Genomic DNA, 20,937 nt, shown 5'->3' on the forward strand with positions numbered 1-20,937 from the left:
ATCTTCCCAATGCTGCTATCCTACCTGTCAACCTCTGCACTTCATTTTTGTTCGTGAGTATATCCGGTATTTCTTCAATATCATTAATCTGCACTGGATTTACTTCTATTCCCCGATTAGAAACTAGGAAACCTAAAAACTTACCTAAAGACACGCCAAATGCACACTTTTCAGGATTTAACTTCATATTGAATTTGCGAAGAATTTGAAAAGTATCTAACAAATATTGGGTGTGATCCCCACCTGTGCTAACTTGATTAACATGTCATCAATGTAGACTTTCATGTTTTTCCCAGATGTTCATGAAACATCTTTGTTACTAAAGGGCATGACTTTATAACAGTAAGTCCCCCTGTCTGTAATGAAAGAAGTTTTTTCCTCATCTGAAGGATCCATTTTTATCTGATTATATCCAGAATAAGCATCTAAAAAACTCAATAATTTGTGCCCTGCAGTAGCATCAATTAGTTGATCTATGTGTGGTAAAGGAAAAGAATCTTTCGGGTAAGCTTTATTTAAGTCAGTATAATCTACACAAACTCGCCACTTACCATTCTTTTTGGGTACCACTACAGTATTTGCTAGCCAAATAGAATATTTTACCTCACGGATAGACCAAATTTTTAAAAGTTTTTGTACCTCATCCTGAATCACCTGGTTTATGAAGGATTCTCCGGTGGTATACCTGTCATATCTTAATGCGACCAAGCAAAGCAATCTGTGTTAGCTTTAAAAAATTCAATTAACTTACTTTTCATCTCTGGCTGAGGTTGGTTCCGATGTAAACTTTTTTGTCTGTCCAATGTATAAACAATACCACTGCTTCGAGTTCCTCATTTATTGTTTTGATGTTTTCATTCTCATCTGGATATCTAATAGTATCAGGCCTTGAGTCTATATCCATTTGTCCATCTTCGGTTGAGGTTTGAGTTGTTAAACCCTTAACCAAATTCTGTAATTGCTATTTCACATCTGCAATGTCATTTTGTATGCTTGAATCCGCCACTGAATTGATACTTCTAGAAGCCTGCTGATCATTACGAATTTGCCTAATTCCTCATTGTTAAGGGAACTTAATAACATGATATAAATTAGATGGAACAAAATCCATCTCGTGAATCCAAGGTCTGCCGAGGATAATATTATACGCCATATCCATATTTATTACTTAAAATTTCATATTTTTAACTACTCATTCTGCGAATGTGGTGAGTATTATCTTCCTTTTTGTGACAACACTTAAATTGTCAAATCCAGATAAGGTACATGCTTTGGGTATTAATTTTTCATCAACTTGCATCTCGTTTACTACTCTTAAAAGAATGATATTTACAGAGCTACCTGGATCAATTAAAACTCGTTTCACATTAGTATCATATACAAGTAAAGATATTACTAGTGCATCATTGTATGGGATCAACACGCCATCTATGTCTGCATCATCAAATGTTATTCTATCTTCTTCTAGAACTTGGAAAACTCGTTTCTCGTGGGTGACTGTGATTTTTGACACATGTTTTGCAGCCGTATATGTCATGCCATTGACCTCCCCCCCTTCACTTATGACATTAACTTTTCTTTTTGGTGACGGAGGTTTTGGTGGCTCCTGTCTATTCTTCATATATGCTTGCTTACCCTTCTAACTAAACAAATCAGTTAAGTAGCCTTGTTTTAATAAGTGCTCTACTTCACCTTGTAGCAATCTCCAATCTGTTGTTTTGTGATCGTGATCATAATGAAAATCACACTAGAAATCAGGGTTTCTTCTATTTGGGTGCGATCTCATTTCCTTTGGCCACCGCACCTTATCTCCCATGCTTCTTAAAACAGCTACCAACTCAAATGTGCTAACATTGAAACTGTAGCCACCAATCTTTGCTTTTGAACTTCTACCGTTGTCCTGCATATCTCGCGTGTCTCGCTCATTTCCAAACATGGACGACGAACCCGAATCTCTGTCTCTTATTCTGGAATTGTACCTCGGGTTCTCTTATTTTGAATGTGAATCCCTTCCTGCTAGTCCCATGTAAGGTTCATACCTGTTCTTACCAGACCTTTTTTCAGTTTTTGGTCGCCTCAAACTTACTCTTTCATCTCCCCGGGACTTAGTGATAGTATCTTCTTCTATCTGTAGCTTCGTGCTATACCTGTTGTAAACATCATTCCAAGTTGTTGCATTGAATTCTCGTAAGCTTTCTTTGAGTCTCCTTGTAGCTTCTGAGCTTTTTTCATTTAGATTACTTGCAAATGCCATAGTCGCCCAATTATTAGGTACACATGGTAATATCATTTTTTCATGCTGAAATCTATCTACGAATTCCCTGAGTAGCTCAGTATCACCTTGTTTTATTTTGAAGATGTCTTCCATCCTCTTTTCAACTTTTTAACCTCCCGAGTGTGCTTTTATAAATGAATCTGCAAGCTTAGCAAAGAATCAATAGAATTTTCAGGTAAAAGAGAATACCATGTTAGTACTCCCTTTGTGAGTGTTTCACCAAATGTTTGACTAGAACCGATTCAATCTCTTGCTTGGTCAAGTCATTGCCCTTCACGCCAGTTGTATATGCAGTTAAATGATCTCGTGGATCGGTTTTCCCATCATACTTTGGGATATCGGGCATCTTAAACTTTTTTGGAATAGGCAAAGGAGCGGCACTTGGCTTCCAGGGTTGTTGAGAATATTTATTCATATCCACTCCTTTGATTATAGGTGGAACACTAGGTATTTGATCTATGTGATCGTTCTGCTCCTTGAGATGTTTCTGTAAAGTTAGTACTAAACTTTGTAAATCAAAATTAATTGGGATACCTGACCCTCTATCGCGAGATTCACTGGGAGTTCCTCCGTTGCCTAAATTAGTGAGTCCTGAATGTGGATACTCTATGGTTGCGGTGTTGTTTGTATGCAGAGTTGGTGGTACAGTTGGTAATCCGCTACTGAAAGCTTGAAGAGCATTGTTCACATGTTCTACAATTAGTTGCTTCAATGCATCATCAACATTTTGTCTTGTTGATTATTCACATGTGATGTTGATCTGTCAGGTGAGTTGTCTCAGGAGTGTCGAGGCAAATTTTGAGGCAATGGGATTGGGGTGGCATTTTCTTGTTGATTTTGTTGGTTCAGCTGGTCTTGCTGGTTTTATTGGTTTTGTAGGTTTCGTTGGTTGTTGTTGTTAACATTCGACATTATTTTTTGACAGAAAAATGAATTTGGAAAGTGAAAAGATTATTAATTTCCTTGTAACAGAACTAATTTGTTTAACCAAAAATAGGAATTTCGGTCAAAGCCTATTTTTAGAAGTACTCGGGTTACTGATAATCAAGAAAATTAATATTCTTGCAATAACAAAGGAAATTAGAATATGAAATAGCAAAGTAATCAATAGAAAGCAAAACTAAATAATTGTATTCCAATAATAATAAGAACATATCTGTACAAATGATATCTCTTTCCTTTTTATAAGTATCTATGAGTACAACGTCTTTCTCCTTTTATGACCGAATCATTATGGACATTAATGACATTAATGAGATGTTATAATTGGTAATTGTAACTGTTCATGAAGATTTTGTAATGTTTGAGATCATTCACACTCATTAATGGCTGATTCACGAATCATTCCTTTTTACTGTCATGATTCATTCCGTCGGTACCTCTTCATGTAACTGTTTAAACTTGAACGACCATATCTTCTCCTCTCGTGGGTAATTTTCTTGTATCTGTTACGACTCGTGCCTCTTTTAACGCATTTCTCCAGCTACCATTTTCTTAATTATCCACATGTCTTGTCTTATAGCCATTCATATAAATCCACGTGTAATATTTATTTTTATCAATATAATGACTCCATGAGTATATTCTTCAATAAATAGTGATGGTGGTGGTGATGTTATTGTTGTTGCTGCGACTTTTGAATCTCCGTTGAAATTTTAAGCCATTATTATTCTTAGAATGAATGTTCTAAGCCTAGCACCATTAATCCTAGCAATATGAAAAAGATACAAGCAACATAATTATCTGTCTTTTGAATGAAAGAGCTACTTTTACCTTTGCAGGCACAATACTAATTGGCACGTCGCCTGATGAGCATTTACCGATCACTTTCAGTAGCACTTTCAACTAATTATTTATAAGTAGATTTCCTTTTGAATTACAATTAGTACCGTTACCTTTGTCCTCGGGCGCTAAATTGAGTAATTTGAAGTCTCCACCCATTCACCCAAATAATCTTTACCTACTCCGATAACATCCTCCACACCAACAAGACTAAGGCTAACAATATAATAAATTATCTATAATAAATTAGAGTCATCCAACCTAGTACACTGCCGCTAATAAAATACAAAATTATCTATAAATAGGGTTAATAAAAAAATTTATTTATAATAAATAAATAAAGGTCAATATGGTACAATAAATTTAATTAAAGAACCAGAAAATCAGATCCTTCCAAGTATAAAACAACAACAGATTTATCACTTACCAGCTAAAAATATGGACGAACATATCTATTGAGATCAATGCCCAAGCAATTTTACTCAAAAAATACTCTCCAAATATCAAAGATCTCATGAGCTTTTTGGGGGGAAAAAGGGAGATGGATAACTAGAAAAAGCTGTGGGGAATTGGACAAGGAAGAAATGTAAGCATAACCACTAAATTTGAATAATTTTTATGGTATGGAATGAGCTCGAAGAACGGAAGAGTGTAATGACCTGACCGGTCATTTTGTGTATTTGAATATTGTTTTCCCTTTTGAAGCTTCTCGTATGTGTATCTATGGTTTTAAAACTTGTAGGGATGGGTGGTTTCATTTCGGGGGGAGGGAGGGTGTTGGGTTGAACAGGATCAATTGACTCTTAGTTTGAAACCCTAAGTTTGAAATATTGACTGAAGTTTGACTTTTGTTATAATGACCCCGAAACGGTATTTTGATGGTTTCAATAGGTTTGTATGGTAATTTTGGACTTAGGTATATGCTCGGATTTGGTTTTAGAGGTTCCTAAGCCCATCAACATCGGGCACACAAATACGACCCTGCATCCTCAATACGCCATCATCACCTATAGTCACATCTTTGGCATTATCATGCTGAACTCTGTCCTTAAGGACAAGCAAATGCGGATCATCATACTGGTGCTCTCTGATGCGATCATATAAGGAAGATCGAGAAACCACACTAGCCAATACCCGGCTAGGCTCAGAAATATCTAACCGCACCAACTGATTGGCCAAGGTCTGAACATCAACTGCAAGAGGCCTCTCCCCAACTGGGATGTAAGCCAAACTCCCCATACTGACTGCCTTTCGGCTCAACGCATCGGCCACTACATTGGCCTTTCCCGGATGATATAGAATGGTAATATCATAGTCTTTAAGTAACTCAAGCCATCTCCGCTGCCTCAAATTAAGATCTTTTTGTTTAAATAAATGCTGAAGACTGCGATGATCAGTGAATACCTCACAAGATACGCCATATAAATAGTGCCTCCAAATTTTTAAGGCATGAACTATAGCAGCCAACTCCAAATCATGAACAGGGTAGTTCTTCTCATGGGGCTTCAACTGACGAGAAGCATAAGCAATAACTCTACCCTCCAGCATTAGCACACAACCAATCCCAACTCTGGAAGCATCACAATATACCGTGTATGAACCTGTAGCTGATGGTAACACCAACATTGGAGCTGTGGTCAGAAGTGCCTTGAGCTTCTGAAAGCTCTCCTCACACTCACCGGACCATACAAATGGGGCACCTTTCTGAGTCAACTTGGTCAAAGGCGATGCAATAGAAGAAAACCCCTGAACAAATCGGCGATAATAGCCTGCTAGCCTAAGAAAACTCCGAATCTCTGTGACTGATGACGGTCTAGACCAATTCTGCACTGCTTCTATCTTCCTTGGATCAACTTGTATACCCTCACTGGACACTATGTGTCCCAAAAATGCCACAGAACTTAGCCAAAATTCACATTTGGAGAATTTTGCATAAAGCTTCTCCTCTCTCAATCTCTGCAACACTACACACAAATGTTGGGCATGCTCCTCCTGGCTACGCGAGTACACCAGGATATCATCAATGAATACAATAACAAATGTATCCAAATAAGGCTGAAATACACTGTTCATCAAATGCATGAACGCTGCTGGGGCATTGGTCAGCCCGAAAGACATAACCAAAAATTCATAGTGACCATATCTAGTCCTGAAGGCAGTCTTGGGAATATCTGACTCCCTGATTTTCAACTGGTGATAGCCCGAACGGAGATCAATCTTAGAAAATACCCTCGCTCCCTGAAGCTGATCAAATAAGTCATCAATGCAAGGCAAAGGATACTTATTCTTCACTGTTACATTATTCAACTGCAGTTATCACAATTGCGAGCACCAGCATCAAAATTACAAAGTTGGTAGGGGGATATCATATATCAAACGCCTTGATCGCAATTGTGAAGGTTGGTCTTTAGTTGGGCAGGTCGCATTTGCGACTAATTGGTCGCTTTTGCGAAGGGGGTTAGACATCGCAAATGCGAAGTCAGTATCACAATTGTGACATTTCCTAGGTTTGTCATGTAGCGCAATTGCGATATTATGACATTTGCAAACTCATGGCTGCATTTGCGACATCTATTGTTGAACAAAAGATTGGTATTTTAGGACTTAGTCTCATTTTATTATATTTTTTAGCCCTAGACTCGGTGGTAGGAGAATTTCATACCAAATGATTGGGTATATAACATGATTTTGATCCACTTTTTATTATATAACATGATTATTTATGAGATTTAACATCTAAATCAGTAGATTTGAAGAGCAATTTCGAGAATTTTTGACTATGTTTTGAAAAATAAAATTTAAAATTTGAGAATTGAATTGGACTTGGATTTGAAAACCCAACACATATATGGAGTCGCAGGGTGATGAATAGTCAAGATCTACCCTTTGACTCAAGTCTTGACCGGGCGAGCCTAGGGTTGGCTTTTGTTGACTTTTGGAGAAATGTGTGAAGACCTTAGCTTTATTAATCGGAATTGGTTCATGTTGCATTGTTTGATGATATTAAGTCATTTTTTGTTAGATTTGAGTCGCAGGGATTTAAAGAAAAAGCTATTTTTGAATGTTGAATTGGCCTAATTAAGGTAAGTATCTTGCCTAACTTTGTGGGGGGGGGGATTACCCCCTAGGATTTGGTCTATTTGCACTACTTGTACTATGTGAAAAGACATGTACACAAGGTGATTAGTGTGTACATAGACTTCTGTGTGGTAATTGACCGGATGCTACTCTAGGCTATTAATATGCTTTGAATTGAAATTGTTGTTAAATGAAGCATATTCCATTGTTGATTTACTTTCCGTACTCTTTTGTTGTTATTTAAATTTTTCTGCACATTGTTGTTGAGTCATAGGCTATGTATTGTTGTGGCATTGGTACTAATGGCTTATCAATATAGTGGCATATGGGCACGTGGTGTGCAGTTGATTGTTGTGTTATGATTGATGAGCATGCAACAACATAAGGGTGTTGTGTATATTGATGTGCATGCCGCGAGATAAGGGGGGCTTATGCGCGTGGTGCTAGTAAGGAAAAGTACTCCATTGTAATGCACATGCAGCGAGATAAGGGGACTAAAGCGCATGAAGCTATTTCGAGAAAATATTTTTCAAATGTGAAGCTCACACAATACCATAAGGGTAAATTATGATTTGTGATTATGAGGTGTGGTACCTCAAGGTGATTCATATTGTTATCCTTGTGTTGAAATGGCTTGATGATTTGAGCATATCATTGTTTCCTTAACTGTTTTCACTTTGTGTTTTACTTGTTTTGGTTAATTTACCGTGTTATCACATACTTACCTTTTTGTTAGCATTTATTGATTATGCTTTCCGTTGTTAGCTTTATATTGATATTCTTCATAGGTTATATATATAGTTAGTGTCTTGACTTGAACTTTGTCACTACTCCACCAAGGTTAGTCGGAATACTTACTAGGTACCGTTTGTGGTGTACTCATATTACGCTCTTTTGTGCACATGTAGGTACCTCGGATCATGTTGGGCGGTAGAGAGTTGAGCTAGAGTTGCAGAGACTTCAAGGTATACCTGTTATTCCGCTCGCATGCCTTAGAGTTACCTTCCATTGTCTTTCCTTATTACTGTTATTTGTCTTTCAAAATCGTGATATATTTGAGATTTCTAATCTACTCACAATATAGCTTATGACTTCGTACTATCGGTTTTGGGGATGTATGATTATTATATTCTGCTATTGGTTTTGTTATTCCTTTATCAATTTTTGTTTTAATAATGAAATGGTTTAATTCTATTGATCCATTGTGTGTTAGGCTTACCTAGTCTTGTAGACTAGGTTCCATCATGATCCTTAAGGTAGGAGTTTGGGTCATGACAAGTTGGTAGCACAGCTCTAGGTTTATATGTACTACGAGTCATAAGAAAGTTTAGTAGAGTCTTGCAGATAGGTACGAAGATATTTGTGCTTATCTTTGAGAGGCTACGGAATTATTAAAGAATTCCACTTCTTTCATTTCTTATCATGCGTATTAATTGATTTCCGAATTTGACTCTTTGTCTTTCTATTCCCTCATAGATATTGAGGACACGAGCTCCAGTTACTGACAATGCTTCCCCCGGTACCGGTATTGCTAGAGGTCGAGGCCGAGCCAGAGGCGGAGCACGTGCTGCAATGAGGGGCCATGCTAGGGTCGTGACTGAGGAGCCACTAGTAGCTCCAGTTGGGGAGCATGCACCTAAGACGCATGTTACTACCACTGGACTTCAGGAGACTTTAGCTCATTTTTTAGCATGTTTAGTAATTTGGCTCAGGCGGGATTGATCCCAATCGCACGACCTACTTCTTAGGCTGGGGGAAGAGCTCAAACTCCATCCACCCCGTACATCTGAGCAGCGGGCTCATGTTAATTAGGCTCCGAGTGCTATGCCTGTACAACCCGTGACTGCATTTTAGCTCGAGATCTAGCCAGTGGCATCATAGGAGGAGCAGAAGAGTTTAGAGAGGTTCAAGATATATTCTCCACCTACTTTTAGTGGTGCAGTATCTAAGGATGCACATGATTTTCTAGACCAGTGTCACTATATTCTTCCCACCATGGGCATAGTGGAGTTGAGCGGGGTTGACTTTACTACCTTTCAACTAACAGGGTCGGCATATAGAAGGTGACAGGCTTACGCGGAGGGTAGGCCAATTGATGTTGCATTACTCACTTGGGCTCAGTTTTCTGATCTTTTTTTAGGGAGTTTATTCCACAGACCCACAGGGATGCATTGCGCACAGAGTTCGAGCATTTCGCCACGGGACTATGATGGTGTTTGAGTATTCTATGAGGTTTAGTAAGTTGTCTCATGATGCACCGGCTTTAGTTTCTAATGTCACATAGAGAGAGTCCATAGATTTATTTAAGGACTCGATTATGATCTCAATATTGTGATGACATGGGAGTGGAAAACTGATACTCCATTTTAGCACGTTGTGGAGATCCCTTGCAGGTTAGAGCGTATCCATGGCCATGAGAGAAAGGATAGGGGGCCAAGAGGCCTCCAGATTCTAAATGGTTCAGTGGTACCCGCTCAACGGTATTAGTTCGTCATGTTAGAGGTTTCATCAATCGACTAGTTCAGTCTGCACTTTATCTTAATTGCAGTACTCCAACTCTTCAGGGACCTTAGAGTACTCATCTTAGACAACCATCTTCCAGTGTACCTCTTGCATGGGTTCCTACAGTGGTTATTATAGTCGTTCGGGTCAGATTCAATTCTAGCAGTCGCGCCTTGAGAGAGATTATTTTGAGTGTGGTGATACCAGGCATATGGTAAGGGGTTATCCTAGACTTCGGTGAGGTGTACCTCTACAAGGTACTCAGGCTATAGTTGCTACTCCAATTACTGTTACACCTGCATAACCAACTAGGGATGAAAGACAAGCGGGTAGAGGACGTCCTATAGGGGGAGGCCAAGACTGTTGTTATGCCTTTCATGGTAGGATGGAGGTTGTCACATTAGATATTGTCATCACAAGTAGTGTTCTGGTCTGTTATAGAGATGCATCAGTTTTATTTGATCTGGGTTCTACTTATTCGTATTTGTCATCCTATTTTGCTTCATATTTGGATATGTCTCGTGATTCTTCGAGTACCCATGTTTATGTGTCTACGCTTGTTGAGAATTCTGTTATGATAGATCATGTCTATCGTTCGTGCTTGGTTACCATTGAGGGTTATGAGACTAGGGTTGATTTTCTGTTACTCAATATGGTATACTTTGATATGATTTTGAGGATGGACTGATTGTCGTCATATCAAGCTATTCTTGATTATCACGTTAAGACCGTGATGTTGGCTATGCAGGAGTTGCCTAGGTTGGAATGGAAAGATTCATTGGGTCACGTTCCTAGTAGGGTGGTGTATTTTCTGAAGGCAAAAAGGATGGTTGAGAAGGAGTGTTTAGCATACATAGACTTTGTGAGGAATGTTAGTACTAATACTCCTATCGTTAAGTCAGCTACGGTAGTGAAAGAGTTTCCAAATTTGTTTACAACAGACCAACAGGGCATGCCACCCGATAGGAATATTGATTTTGGTACTGACTTGGTTTCGGGCAATCAACCTATCTTTATTCCACCATATCGCATGAACTAGTGCAGCTGAAAGAATAAAGAAACAAATTTAGGAGTTTCTTGATAAGGGTTTCATCAGACCGAGTGTCTCGCCTTTGGGTGCTCCAGCTCTATTTGTGAAGAAAAAAGATGGCTTTATGAGGATGTGTATTGACTACAGGCAGCTGAACAAGGTTACCGTCAAGATCAAGTACCCACTACCACGTATTGATGATTTGTTCGATCAACTTCTGGGTGCTAGGGTATTTTTGAAGATTGAATTGAGATTGGGATACAATCAGTTGAATATTCGAGCTTCAGATATTCTGAAGACGGCTTTCGGGACCCGATATGGTCACTAAGAATTTTCGGTGATGTCTTTTGGGCTGACCAATGCCCATCAGTCTTTATGCATTTGATGAACAAAGTATTCTAGCCATATCATGATCCCGTCATCATGTTCATTGATGATATATTGGTGTATTCTCGCGGCTGAGAGGATCATCCACAACACTTTCAGATCGTGCATCAGACGTTGATGGAGAAGAAACTATATGCTACATTCTCCAAGTGTGAGTTCGATGTCATTCTTTGGTCATGTAGTATCTGGCTAGGTGATTAGGGTGGATCCGAAGATGATTGAGGCAACTCAGAGCTGGCCTAGGTCTTCTACCGCTACTGAGATCCGAAATTTACTAGACTTGGCTGAGTTTTATTGCCTTTTCGTGGAGGGTTTTTCATCCATCACAACTCTTTTAACTAGATTGACTTAGAAGGGTGCCCCATTTAGGTGGTTTGACGAGTTTGAGGAGAGATTTTAGAAGCTCAAGACTACCTTGACAACAACTCTAGTTCTGGTTTTGCCTTTAGTATTGGGTTTTTATACAGTTTATTGTGATGCTTCATAGGTTGGCTTTGGGTGTGTGTTGATGTAGGAGGGTAGAATAATTGCTTATGCTTTATGTCAGTTGAAACCCCATGAGAAGAACTACCTGGTACATGATTTAGAGTTGGCAGCCATTATTCACACGCTGAAGATTTGGAGGCACTATTGGTACGGTGTGTCATGTGAGGTGTTCACGGATCAATGTGGAAACAAAGGTGGTTGGACCTGCTAAATGACTATGATATCACCATTCTTTATCATCCCGAGAAGGTTAATGTGGTAGCCGATGCTTTGAGTAGGAAGGCTGAGAGGATGGGTAGTCTTGCCTTTATTCTAGTTGGGGAGAGATCGTTAGCTGTGAATGTTCACCCTTTGGCCAACAGGTTCGTGAGGTTGGATGTTTCAGAGCCTAGACGAGTTCTTGCTTGCGTGGTTTCATGGTCCTCTTTGTTCAAGCGCATCAGGGCGCGTCAGTATGATGATCCTTATTTTGCTTGTCCTTAAGGACATGGTGAAGCACGATGATGCTAAGGAGGTTATTATTGGTGATGGCGGGATGTTGAGGATGCAGGGTCGGGTCTTTATTCCGAATATTGATAGGTTACGTGAGTTGATTATTGAGGAGGCCCATAGTTTACAGTATTCTATTCATCTGGGAGCCGCAAATATGTACCATGATTTGAAATAGCACTACTGGTGGAGAAGAATGAAGAAAGACATTGTGGAGTATATGGATTAGTGTTTCAATTGTCAGTAGGTTAAGTATGAGCATTAGAGACCGGGTAGTTTGCTTTAAAGACTTGATACACCAGAGTGGAAGTGGGAGTATATCACTATGAATTTTGTAGTTGGACTTCCATGGACCTTGAGGATATTTGACGCAGTGTAGGTCATTGTGGACAGAAAAACCAAGTTTGCACACTTTATTCTAGTCATGACAACCTACTCTAGTCATGACAACCTACTCTTCATAGCAGCTGGCTCGGACTTATCTTCATGAGATTGTTTGTCTTCATGGTGTGTCGATGTCTATTATATCAGATCAAGGCACGCAGTTCATATCATATTGTTGGAGAGCCATGTGGTGTAAGTTGGGAAAACAGGTCAAGCCGCGTATGATACTTCATCCACAAACGGATGAGTAGTACAAGCACACTATTCAGATCTTGAAAGGCATGTTATGTGCATGTGTCATTGATTTCGGGGGTTCATGGGATTAATTTCTACTGCTTGCGTAGTTCGCCTACAACAACATCTATCAGTTGAGCATCCACATGGCTCTATACAAGGACTTATACGAGAGGCGATGTTATTCTACGGTTGGTTAGTTTGAGCCTAGAGAGGTTAGGTTCTTGGGCACGTTTAGGATGCGTTGGAGAAGGTGAAGTTGATTAGGATCAGCTTTGTATAGTGCAATCCAGGCAGAAGAGTTATGTTGATCGGAGGGCTCATAATATGGCATTAATGGTGAGTGAGACGGCTTTACTGAGGAATTTTGTTATCCTTGGTTACAGAAGGATTACTGCAAGGCGAGTAAGGGTCATTGATGATGTGAAAGGATGCCAAAGATGAAGAGGAAAAACATCTATAGGCAGGTCGTCATAGCTCCAAGTCTTAGTACTTCCCTAAAGGGGGGGACATGGAATGATAAAGGAAGAATGTGATAAAAATAAGAAAGGGATGCGATTGAACTTATCTGAATGTTACAGATATGCCATAATTCCATAACGTTATGTAAGCACAACGTCAAAAAAAAGGAAGTCAGGGTTCCTGCCCGAGATGTTATTGATAGATAAGGAGTCAGTACGTGAGGTAAGTTAAGACAAAGAAATAACCCAAGAAAGATTACGTAGAATATGGATATGAGAATGGGCCGACGAGTAGTTAGTAGTTGATTCAGGAAGAGCCTAGTCATGACTAGATAAGATGTTACAGACAAATCAGCAGATCATGCAAGACAAATGTGGTAAACCCCAACATGGAGAATTTAACCTCACAGTAATGTCATTGTAATACTTGAGATATATTCAAATATGAGTCGCAGTAGTTAAAGGTACCGTATAAATGTTACGAGGATAAAAGAAAGTATCACTGGGAAGGCAGTCAAAATATCAGTTTAGAAGCAACCCTACAAGCACAAGAGCACAGAGGTAAGCAACTACAATTATAGGCAAGGAAGTACATCAAAAGGTCCATAATAAGCTCACAAATTTATGAGAGTCAAGGGTTCTCCCTAAGTACTACAACAAAGACTAGCTGAGGAAATAAGGAAGAAGGTGTCAACCTAAGCACCACGACATAAAGAGGAAATGATCGTGTAAAAACAGTCTCACAACAACATTGTAAGCACTCCAAAGGAAAGTGGCGACCACCATGGCTAATGAACGGGAAGTAAAATTAAAAGTAATATTCGAGATCATATGAGTTGCACGAAAACTCTGGCATGTGTGGGCACTAAGATAAGTTAAGTATGGACGTAACAAGGGGCAGAAAGACCAGGAAAAGTAATAGCTTATGTTGAAAAAAAAGCTAAGGTGGAACGAAAAAAATTATTCGATCAATGATCCAGAGTGGATTACGTTATGAACGCACTTAAGGGTTCGGAGTTTTAGACACGCAGCATATACAGCCGTAGAAGATTCTGGTATACGTTAAAAGAAGGAATTGAGCCCAGGTCATAGACAAAAGATTAAATTGTTAAAGGATTGTATCATGCATATTCCTCAGTGCCCATGAAAGGCTAAATAGAATAACTAATACCATGAACCACAGATTGGGAGATAACTTAAGCCGACATAAAGGCCGATTAGAAAAAGGAGGAAACTAAAGAGTTACATCAATGAAGTAAATTAGGAATCTGATTATTGGACCCAGAAGTTATAGGAATAATGACTAAGAACATAGCAGAATCACTCTTAATATTAGAGGTGTAAGAGAGATAGCACAACAACCATATTCTATAACGGCTCTACGATAAATCCAGTTAGAAAAATACCAGCCTCCTAAGAATTCAGTATGGATATCCCACCGGATTGTATAGGCACCAGAGGTGCAAGTATTATAATAAAGCTTCAAATGATGAATGTGATTTATACCTATGTGAGAGGGAGGTTATGAAAGAGATATAGAAGAATGTGAGGTGATATTTCAAAGTAAGTAAGGTAAAGGTGAACAACATACGAAATGCTCAAGTATAGAAGGATGAGAGTAGTCCATACTTCAGGTAAAAGACTAGAAGTGTTGGGATCAGTATCTAGTAATGATAGCAGCGTCATCAGTGGCATACCTTCCAGCCTATGGTTTCTAAGTACCAAAAGGTCTAATTAGAGAGTAAAAGAAGAGTTAGAGACGATGCGATGTCTCGCTTGATGTTCCAGAAAAGCATAAAGGAATCGATCGCAAGCTAAATCATGATAGAATGACAAAGTTTTAGAAAGACAAGAAGAAAGATAAGAAGAAGGCAAGTGAGAAGGTGATGAAAATGGATAAGTCCTTGGGATTAAGCCCATGAAAACAAAAGGAGCTGATGGTTCCTCTAAGTTATAGAAAACTCAATATAGCCCGAATGAACTCAAAGGAGTCTAAGACTAGTGGCATTTAGAAGAGATGGAATGCTGCCCTGGTAGCAGAATGAGGGAGTAATTATGATAAATAAAAGATGATGTTTGGGACTTCGCTTGAGTAATGATTTGAAGAAGAAAAAAAAGGGAAGAGTATTTCATGAATTGTATGAGGCTAAAATACCCATATCAGGTGAGTCACATTGGGATGCTATAAAGTACGGTAATAGAAGTATAACATCATCCCTAGGTGGATCAATCTAATTATTCCAGATGTCCCCGATGAGATGCGAGCCCTAGTGGGATGATGAATAAACATTAAGGTGGATCAACAATAGATGGATAAAAGTTCAATAGTATGAGATGAGATTAGACCATCAGTCTTAAGGATAAGCAACAAGAAGTAACCTGGCGTTGGTTGCAGACCTTAGTAACGATAAATCGAAGTAAGAATTATGGTATAGTATGGCCTACGTAGATGCAGTAAAGTCATATGAATGGATAACCAGGTCTATGAAATAAGATATAGCCATATTCGCAAGTTCTACAAAGTACCGAGCGAAGAACTTCAGTATACCTATAGATGCCCAGAGAGGCATCATATTAAGCCTTGTATATGTTTAAAAAGTAAAGCCTAGAGATTGGCTAAAAGCTGGAGGAAAAAGAAGATAAAGTCGCATAGGCACACGTACAAGGTCAGTATCGTACATGCTGCATGATAGAAGGTAACAACAGTTACGAGACTGGAAGGATTCCGATCATAAGTCGTGGTGTGAGAAAAGGCCTAAAGGGGGGAATGCCCTGGCCTTTGGACTGATTTACAGAACAGTTGCCTAGATGGCAAGAGGAGCACTAAATTATTCGTAAGAGCTATGAGTTATGAGAATGATAAGTGCATCAGTCAACATTCGAGGACGAATGTTCCAAAGGGGGGAATGATGTTACATCCCGCATTTTCTTACGTTAAAGTTTTGTCCTCAGTTAATTGACATAGACTCGGGTATGAGATTATCTTGAGGTTAGAATATTTATGCTATTTATACCAAGCATTAAGCAAGTTCCATGAAAGAAAGGGTACACAAATTAAAGAAAATGAGTTTCGTTAAAGGTTGTAGAATTTGGATAAAATACGGTCCGAGCTATAATACCCAACACTTATGGACTAGTACCATACAAGATACCACATGACCATGATAGTATTATGTATAAAGTATATTAAAAATAAGTAAAATTCTAAATAATTTGAGATAATATTTAATTATGCGGGTAATTGGTTAATTACCAGGTAATGGGACATTACCTAATTAACTAATAAATGAATAAAGATCAACAATTTCCACCCCCAAAACGTGACAGCAAGCCCTTATTAAGAAAATGACTCTTAGTAATTTTATATTAGGTGGTATCATAATGCCTTATTTACAAGACATCTCAAACTTTAAAGCTTTCAAAACAAACCTTGCAAATTTCATTTTAATATTTCAATACCAAGGAATAACGTGAGCATTCTGATAGTTCATCCTAAAAAACATTTAAGACCAGTTATTATACCTTATTGCAACATGATTTCTAATATTTCAACAATTCCAACGAGAATTTTTAGAGTTTGAGCAACGGAGAAATTTTGCGGTTCTATAGAAGTACAGTGTAATTTTTTCCAAGAATATCATACGGATTTTTCCTTACTCCAGGTATGTTAAGGCTAAGCTTTTCCTTCATTTTAGCATGATCTCGTAATTATAAAAGCTTGATAATGAGTCATAAAGAAAAATTCATATCCCGAAATTTACGTATATTTTGCTAGTCTCGCAAGTTACGTATATTTTTCTAGTTTTGTAAGTTACGATATTTTCTTTATCGGGACTTCATATTCAATTGAGAATTTCCTTCTTCCAGTCTAGAGAGTAGAGAATTTATATGTACAATACTAAAGTATTTTCATTACCATCGAGCTATAATCGATGGGCAGGCCCCTATTGGGCAACCTCTGATCAAATGGTAAGTTATATACCGATCCTACTGTGGTCGAGCGCCTATGAGCGAGCCCAGTTGGTCGAGATATAGAGCCTAGTATGGCTAAGTGCCTATGAGCGAGCCTACTACGGCAGATCAGTTATATATATACACTGAGCCTTATAGGGCCAGATAGCTATTTTACTTACTATATTGAGAAAGTTGAGTCAGTATCAACAAGTAAGCATATCTTAAGATTATCTTTGACTTCCATCTACTTGCAGTTATTATATTATCAATTCAGTTTCAGCTTTCAGTATATTACCTTACATACTCGGTACATTATTTCGTACTGATGTCCCTTTTTTGGGGGCTGCATTTCATGCATGCAGGTTCATACAGACAGACGGGTAAGCCTCCTCATTAAGTGTTGCATGAGCTCAGCTTAATCGATAAGCTCCATGCCTTTTGGAGTTACCAGGTCTAGAGCCTTATATACATCTTTTATATATATATGTTACGAGTAGGTCGAGGAGCTATTCCGATCATAGTATATCCATTAGTAGAGGCTTGTAGACATATCCTATCAGTTAGAGCAGTATGTTGGGCTTGCAGGCCTTATATGTATATTTGGTTGGTTTGTCAGCTGTAATAATTATGACGGCCTTTCAGCCCAGTTTTATATTGACATTTAGTCAGCATTCGCAGTTGTCTTCCAATGTGGCCCATGGCCAAAGTATGACATCATTTATTCAGAGTCCCTTAGTTGCAAGTTGGTAAGCAAGGATAGGTGAGGCACCAAGTGTGAGCACGTGATTTTTGTTTTTCGCACGACAATCGCTCCAAAAAGAAATAAGAAATAATAATTGGCCCTGCTGTACAATTTTGAATTTCTGTGCGGCACCTTGTTGATTTATTTGTGACTTCGGCCCATTTTTATTTATTTACTTTATTAAAAATAAAATTCAAAAAATATATGTGTCCTGCATAATTCAAACCGTAATCCAGTCGTTAAATAGAAAATCATGAGTAGGCATCTTCGTCCGTGATTTTATTTTGTTTAACTTTACTTGTTTGAAATATTTTAGTGTGCGAATAATTGTATTGAGTGTGTATTTAATTTTAATTTGATTTTTGGCTTAGTTTTGTTTTAAAATAAAAAAAAGGAAATAAATAAAAAAAAAGAAAAAAGAAAGGGTCCCTTTATTCTTCCGGATTTGGGCCAATTTTAACAAAATTGGCCCAAACAAACAGCCCAAGACCCAGGCCTGCCCGGTCCAGTCCAGATGATGCCCAGAGAGAGTCCAAACGACGTCGTATGGATACAGTTTGATCTGGGCCGTTGATCTCAGATTGATCAACGGCCAAGATCACATTTCCTATACCCACGGAACAGAACCCGACCCGTTTCCACCCGGACCAACCCAAACCCCCTTTAGTTGAAACGACATCGTTTCCCCGAGGCCTTTAGATCCAAGCCATTGATTCCAGTTAATCCGATGGCTGAGATCAGCCGCCTATTCCATATATAAGCCTATAACCTTACCCTGCCCCCCCATCAGATACCCCAGCTCCCGTCTTCAACCTCATCCCCATCAAACCCTAGAGCCGCCCCTGTATCCTCCACCATGAAAACCGGCGGCATGGACGCCGGTGACCTTCCCCTTAACACCCTAGAACCCCCTTGCCATCCTGAGCATGAATCCATTAACCCTGTAGTTCGAATCCCTCCCCACCTTCTCGAATCTTCATTTGAAGGTTCGAGTCGAAACTCGATCTACACGGTTCAACCCTAGCTTCACACCAGATACTCCCCAGACCCCCTCGTGACCAAACCATACTTGGTTTGGTCCGAATCTGATCAGGGAAGCCTGAATCCCAGATCTAAGTTTGAAGGTTTTGTGTCCTTCGTCACTGGTTCATACCGGTTCAACCGAAGAGATTAAGGTCTAATGGACTTCAATCAAAGTGTTTCTCATCTGAGAAACACTTCGATTAAAGTCCATTCAGCCTTAAGAAAGTTTGTCCAAATCCAAGTTCAAACTGTTAAACTTTTCAAGTTTTAAGGTAAGTCTGCTTTCTTTTCCTTTATTTGTTTTTAGTCCGTATGATTTGTTTTAAAAGACTGTTCATATTTGTTTTAATTTTTATCAACTTTTGTTTGTCCACTTTGTTTGAACATCTGTGTTTGTCTGAATCCCTCTCCTCCTATTCTGATACGGCATGCGTATTGGTTGTATTCCAAATTTGTACTGACTAACTGATTCCTCGAAGTACCATTCTATTTTAATCAGTATAAGTCGAGTCATGTGTCCCATACTTCTGAATGTCTGATTTTTGGCTACGATTGTGTACGTTAATGCTAATATAGTCGAGTCGACATGAGTCGTCAATTAGTTTCAACTGTCTGAGCATAGTAAATCGATTTGCTTCTGTCGAACATTTTTTGAATCAATTAAGAACCAATTTTGTTTACTTATAGCTGTTGATTTGGATCAGTAATGTAAAAGGGATGTTTGGTTTAAATGCTGAATTGGAGGGCATGTGCACTCTTGCACAGCATTTGCATTGGTGCACCTCATGTGCATTGGTGCACCTCATGTGCTTTGTGCACAACCTGTGGCCTGCATAAAGGTCCTTGTTTAATTTTAAAATGGTTTGACAGCATATGTTGTCAACATATCCTACTGCCCATACTTGCTTTTAGTTAAATAAAATGGAAAAGCTAAATCTGCCAGGGAATGATGGGGTTTTTATACCTAATTAACTAAAGTGGAACTGAAAAAGTTTAAAGGCACATGGGAGGGGTATGGTAATAGTCTGAACAGGCTGTTTAAAATGGATAGTGTTGAGGCCTATAAGAGAGAGAGGGGAGGAGATAAAAAGGGGGGGGGGACTGATTTCTGAAGGTGGTAAAAAAGAAAAACACACTGTGAGGAGTTTAGACAGGAGAGCTTGAAATACATACAAATAGATACACATAGATAGAGAGAGTTTAAGGGATAGAAGGGATACAACCAACAATCAGAAGTTTTTTCCTCCTATTATTACTGGGTTTCAGTTGTTCAACCTGTTTTCATTGGTTTACTACTGGTTTGGCCTGTCTGGATTTCTGATTCTATCCCACTGGGTGTTGCTGCTATTTGGCTATTGCTTTCTATTGGCCATAGTTGCATCTCTGCACTCGAGCCTGTTTCTTGCTATTTGTTTTGCCTGCTGCTATTCTGCCATGTTGCTACTGACAGTGCTGTTACTGCTGCTGCATTGGTTCATTGTTACTCTACTGATTGCTCCTTTTTCTTCAATTGCAAATATTCCCAGGTACACAACCTTCGAACCTTGTATTGTTGAAAGTTTGAAGTTGAAGCAGAAATAAAGAAATGAACACCAGTTTATGTTATAGTATTGGTGTAAAAAGATAGTTCGAATGTTGGTTGGGCCTGTATTTTTACTGCGAACTGCAAATATTCTGTATAAACTAGCATACATTTCTGTTTAAAGATGAACTGTTAGATAGCATGGCTCAACAGTAATGACAGTATGACATAGACAGCATGTTTTGATTTAGTATACATTCAGTTCAGTATAACACTTGTTGGATTTAGTATGACTGTATAACATAGAGTCATGGTAAGCACTTATATGTATTTTGCCTAGACCACTGAATTGACAAAACTGTGGTACTGGGTCCGGGATAAATGTATACCAAACAAACTCCCATACAGTCACATTAAGAGTATGGCTATGAATGTCAGTTCTCCTGTCAGTTTATTCGTCCCAATGCAGGTTCGATACTGGGTTTCGGTACAGATTCTTTATTTCGAAATGATGTAATGATTGTTGAGAAAAACTAATAATCATTTTTGAGTTCAATTAGTAGTAATTTTCCTAATAAAACAGCCGAT

At 38.7% G+C, this 20,937-nt stretch overlaps 1 long non-coding RNA gene across 3 annotated transcripts in view; it reads left to right on the top strand.

Moving 5' to 3' along the window:
- The window catches only part of LOC104232380 (uncharacterized), a 30,055-nt gene extending 9,380 nt beyond the window's left edge, over nucleotides 1–20,675 (top strand). The window contains exons 2-4 of one of the 3 annotated variants that reach the window (XR_011402862.1): nucleotides 8,044–8,100; nucleotides 17,425–17,513; nucleotides 20,354–20,675. This is a non-coding gene — a long non-coding RNA (uncharacterized lncRNA). Of the gene's footprint in view, nucleotides 1–8,043; nucleotides 8,101–17,424; nucleotides 17,590–20,353 lie in introns of those variants that run through there. The other 2 variants (XR_011402863.1, XR_712317.2) reach the window with 2 other exon arrangements.
- The last annotated feature ends 262 nt before the right edge of the window (nucleotides 20,676–20,937 follow it).

The sequence above is a fragment of the Nicotiana sylvestris genome, chromosome 10, assembly GCF_000393655.2.
Source record: "Nicotiana sylvestris chromosome 10, ASM39365v2, whole genome shotgun sequence".
In the NCBI taxonomy this organism is placed as follows: domain Eukaryota; kingdom Viridiplantae; phylum Streptophyta; class Magnoliopsida; order Solanales; family Solanaceae; genus Nicotiana; species Nicotiana sylvestris.